The sequence below is a fragment of the Galleria mellonella genome, unplaced genomic scaffold (genome assembly GCF_026898425.1).
Source record: "Galleria mellonella isolate WM207_F2 unplaced genomic scaffold, CSIRO_AGI_GalMel_v1 utg184, whole genome shotgun sequence".
In the NCBI taxonomy this organism is placed as follows: domain Eukaryota; kingdom Metazoa; phylum Arthropoda; class Insecta; order Lepidoptera; family Pyralidae; genus Galleria; species Galleria mellonella.
In genome coordinates this window covers 1,037,393-1,043,392 of record NW_026442025.1, presented here as the reverse complement: position 1 = coordinate 1,043,392, position 6,000 = coordinate 1,037,393, and positions in this window count along the sequence as shown.

Genomic DNA, 6,000 nt, shown 5'->3' with positions numbered 1-6,000 from the left:
TAAAGTATTTTCTAATGGATGATAATGGAATGGCAACCCCGTCTGCGCTAACGGTATACGCTGGCGGGACACCAGTGAGGGATGATAAGTGAGAATGAAAGGGCAGGTCAGTTAGCTCATCAATTCATCATGTTAGCGCATCATAACGAACATAGGTACGATAGGTACATGTTATCAGGTCAACCTCCACGCGGTACCTCCTGTAAACTACGATGGTTAATTCTTGTTCAATTCGTCGCGATATACCAACTGTACTGCTTTCATTCTCATTTATCATCTTTGGCTGGTGCCCCGCCCGCGTATACTAAGAACGAAGGTAGGGTTACCATTCGACTTTCACCTATTCGAAAAAAAGTCCGGAGATATTAAAAAGTAAAATCTTCTCCTAGAACCCACAATTATCAGGTCATTTTTTATACCACACACGGGCTGATATATATATATATATATATATATATATATATATATATATATATATATATATATATATATATATATATATATATATATATATATAATATATTTACACACGTGTGTACGCATGCGTGCGTGTGTAAATACTCATTTTATTTATTAAATAATACGTCAAGATGATAAAAAAAAGAGTAAGCTAAATTGACAATTAGCTGACAAAAAATTTACCTGCTTTTGAGACTCGATGTTGTATCTAGATAATTTAAGCCTATATAATTATTAGACTAAATATCTGTATTTCTACATTTAATTTAAACTCTTCCAATCTGTAATAGAGTAGCAAAAATTAAATTGAGAGTAAAACCTTTTATGGTTTTAATAAATACGTAAAAAAAGACTGTTACTGTTACAAAATATTCAAGTAAAATAACTGAAGAAGAGTCATTTGCGATTAATATTCCATGTGTGGTAACCCTTAAAGTTTAAAGGGAGCCAACAAACTTTCGTCATTAGTACGAGTGTGTACGTGTGGTTCGTGTAGTTTGTACCAACCTCTAGCTACAATGGAGCTGTGTAATCACAAAACAAATGGAATTCTACTTTTAAACTTGGTTATGGCGGGAAAAAGCGTCTGTCACTTTTGACACTTTTTTTTTCATCTATAGTTCTTGAACTATAGAAAGGTGATGGCAAAGGAATGTACACATACGAGTAATTTCTATATTTATATAACATATGTATTTTCTATATTTTCTATTGTTATTATGTGTTTACTGGCAATAAATGTTTTCTATTCTATTCTAATTCTTCATATATAGTTAACATTGTGTTTTAAAAAAATACAACTTAAAATTAGGCAAAACAAATTATTTTGATTTAAGAACCAATTTGAATTATATTCTTTCAAATAAAAAAAGAATATTTCAAATCGGTCTAAAACTGACGGTGTTATGAAGTAACAAACAAAAAAAAATACAACCGAATTGAAACCTTTTTGAAGTCGAATAAAAATTGTACGTCACGGTACGAATCACCAAAACTGCTCAACTGACTTTTAAAAAATATAAATATATAATGTTTATCCTCCATCTTGAGTGATAGAATAGTTTTTAATTAAAAATAGTCCCGATAGATGGCGGTAGGGAGCAACACAAGGTTTGCCGAGTTCTAATTACCTCCAACCATATTCGTATTTATATAAATACATGGAGTCATATCTATGTCAGTCCGTGGAGTGCAGTTAGCAAATAGTTTGTTTATTAAGAGGTTTATTAATTGCCAATTTAGCAGTGCTCGTACTGAATTAATATGTCGCCTTACCATCGCCATCTTAATTTCCTTTGCTTATTATTTAGTATAGATAGATAAATAAATAGATACTCTTTATTGTTTCCTCTAAAAGATTACAATAGTAAACTTATTACAAATATAAAGAATTACAATAAATAATAGTATCATCGTCATCATCATATCAGCTTTTAAATGTCCACTTATGACCATAAGCCTCTTCCCTGGAGGTTTTGCCAGTAGTTGCCAAGTTTTGGCAAGCGGGTTAACAAACGCAGTTAGGCTTTGGAAATGTTTTAAAAGCAATGCTGCTGCCCATCCCTCGCCCTCCCTTAGTCGCCTCTTACGACACCCATAGGAAAGGAAGAAGTAGCTTATTCTATGTGTAGACCACACGGCGAAAAATAGTGTTTAAGTTCTTTTATCATTCTTTTATTCAGGGGACTAAGCGATCTAAGCATCGAGGGATGGACAGCAACGTCTCTCGTAATACATAACCAAAGATTAACTGCGATTGTTAACCTGCCTGCCAAAACTTGGCAACTACTGACAATATTTATTTTATCTAATTTAAAGTGTTAATATGTGTGTGTTTTTATTTAAGCATCTATTTGTCTAATTCCCCTACAAAAGTTGAATTTAATAAGAGAATTGTTTTATAAGAAACCAGCTTTAAACACTACTACGTGTGTAGCTCATTAGGACAATCTATTGTGTGAAATAATGACAAAGCTTAGTTGTCTCCCAGCAGCTAATTGTAGCTTTAAAAACTAAGCTCGAATGTTAAATTTGCACTGCAGTAAAACGCTTCCATTCGAGTCCCCAGCGTTATCTTAAGGTGCATTATCAGGTTTCTATTTACTACGAAAATACCGGTTTTAAAAACAAAGTGATTTTATAAATATATACAAACTTTTCGGAAGAAATATATACATATTGTTTGTATTGTAATGTAATGTTTATCTATCTATGGCATGCGTATGTTAATTGATTAAACCCTTAATTTACATAGATAGAGCATCAAGCGTAAAAATGAAACAACTGTTAATTGGGCAAACAATTTATTTAATTTTTTAAAATAATAACAAATGCACTTTGTTCAGTGTTGCAAGCGATTAGACAAAAATTTTCCCGGATAGAATCATTTTTAAATTAGAATTGGGATATATTTTTCTGATATATAAAATATAAATATACAAATGGACATATTGCTTACAAATTAATATACATATATCAACTACAAGGACGGCCATTTTTAATTATATAAAAACAAAAACATATTTTATGTTTATCTATACTGACATATAAATCAAAGTAATCAGCAAAGATAAACATCATTACTTATCATTATGGACTATTTATTTGGTTCTTTCAAATATAAGTATTTTTAATTTAACCTCACAATATATTCTTACATATACTTAATAATAAATGTATATATGGTAACCCTATTCTCGCGGCATAGATTAAGTAGTTGTTTTGTTTTCAATGAAACTTAGAGACATTCTATCTACATAATCTAAAAATAAACCGTTAAGATAACAAGCAATCGAAACGTACTTTTTTATCTAAAATATTAATTATCACCTAAAAATTGCCCAGTACTCTATGAGATATAATTGTCTATTAAAACTGGCTTTATTTTATGTCTACTAGCTTTTACCTGTGACTTCGTGTGCGTGAAATAAACCAATGAAATCGGCCATTTCTAGATAACATATGAAGATAAAACATTCAGTAGATATTAAGTTCCAAGTTTAAGAACTTAACAGCGAAAACTATATTCAATTTGGCGTATTAGTTTTTATGTGATACCGCAACAAATACAAAAAGACAGACAGGCAAAAATTATATTAAAATTATATTTCTCTAAAAGATCTCCTATGTGCAAATAAACATCATCTAGTTACAATATTGTTTTATCTACACTAATTATGTAGATACAACAAAATATATATAGAAAAATTCTAAAAAAATATTTAAAAAATTGACAATAAAATAAAAAATAAGACTGTAATCTAAAATTAAAATACACTCTAAAAATCTAAAATAAAAATAAAATGCACAACAAAATGCAGAATAGTACTCCGTAATTAATAAATAGTTAACAAACACAAATAAAAACAAGTCAACTATACATACAAATTTAGAAGATTACTGGCTAAGAATTAAGAAAGATACTAGCAGAATAGCTAACTAGATACAACTAAATACATGTACGTAAGGGTCGGCTCTATCAGTCGCTTGTATATAACCAATTGACCAAATATTAGTTTGGTCGAGGCCAATGTCCCTTTATTACTACACGGGACGATATTTCGTTAGAAATACCCCCAGTGACACGGCAGATTTCACCGCCACCATACGATACAAACCCTACAAGTTTCCCTGAGGCTATTAATCACCCAGCAAAGTTGGCGATCGCGTTGACACGGCCGCACCTACATGCATAGGCCGTTTTAATTTTGGCGCGTTTTTTTTACACCACAGACTATAAATCACGCGGAAATTTATTAACAGGAAACGTTTTTATTGGTCTTTGGTATTATCTATGGTAACAAAAAATAAATGTAGGGAATATAAATAGAGTTACGAGTATAGTAGCGTGAAACCAACAAAAAAATTGCGAAGACACAAATTAAATGCTCTTACTAGCTTCAATATATATATATATATATATATATATATATATATATATATATATATATATATATATATATATATATATATATATATATATATAAGGACCCCATGCTGTAGTCTCTTGGAAAAACCTCATTCCATAACGCTCAGGTTATGGAAGAGCGTTCGTGAGAGGAAACATCTCTGAAACCTCGCTATACGTAAGCATCTCGGCTCTATGGTATGAGAATATGTATATAATATAATAATGGAATATGCAAATCAAGAACTGGTATCCTCTTATCCATATGAAAAAACAAGGACAGTGGAAAGAAATCGTTACTAATGAGGACTAACACTCCCATTGCTAGCAATATAGCCTTGCTGTACTTATACAATTATATCGTTGTATTTATTAATTGTCTTGCCTATTTCTTATATTGTATAATGCAAATAAAGTATACTCATCCATTCATTCATTCATTCAATATATCCTATCAAGTCGACCTACATATGGTTCCCCTTGGAAACCATTGTGATTAATCTTGATAAATACGTCTTATAATACCAGAGGGAGACTTTGTACAAAAGTCGATTGCTTGGGTACCTCTGTCCCATTCGTGTTTCAACCGTGAAGCAGTTGTGTTTGCATGGCTGTGTTTCGGTTTGAAGGGTGGGATATGGCGTGAATTTACTGGGTACAGAGGAATAACACCTGAGTCCTCAGGAATGGCAACGCATGGGGGGTATCATGGGCGAAACAGTACACTCTGTTATGTCCATGGTACTGCTCATGTCTATAGGCGACGGTTACCACTTTCCATCAGGTGGGCCGTCAGCTTGTTTGCCATTCTAAGTTGTATAAAAAAAAAAAAAAAAAAGTCACGATGAGACGAAACGTACTGTTTTCATCCACACCTATCATCTTTTACTGGCGCCTCGTCAGCATATGCCGATAACCCCGTCGGAGTGGGCGAAAAGGGATTGTTAGTAATGAGGTCCAATACCCCCATTTCTAGCAATATACCCTCTCAGGTTGACCTTCACGCGGTTCCCCCTGGGAACCATCATGGTTAATTCTTGTCGAATTCATCATGGTGGGCCAACTGACCTGCATTCATTCTCACCTATCATCTGCCACTGCCTGGTCGGTGTATACCTATAGCGCGGACGGGGCTGCCATTCCATTTTCATCCATTAAAAAGAATCACCCGGAGGAGTTACCATTCCATTATCATCCATTAAAAAAAATTGCAAGACCGGAATACCACACAATGACGGACCCTCACGGACGGACGGAACAGATGGAAATTTAAAAAAATAACCTGCACCTACAATTCTTTCCAAAAACAAAATTTGAATGGATCAAACGTAATAAACAGTTAATAAAACTGCTGTAAATGCAACATACAGCATACGAAATTCAGTAGATAAAATTACATTTTTAAATTATGTGCATGTACGAAAAGTCCACAAAATGGCCGCCACTCGTCTCGCAGTTTCGGCGGAACCAGGAAGTTATAAACCATCCGGAATGTTCGATAAGCCCTAATGTAGCGGCGAGCTGTTAATGTCATCGTATTATGCAAATTTTAATATACCCACAATATTATATAGCACTTTATTCTGTTTGCAGAGTACAATATGCACTTATTTCTATTTTCTTGAATTTGCTCA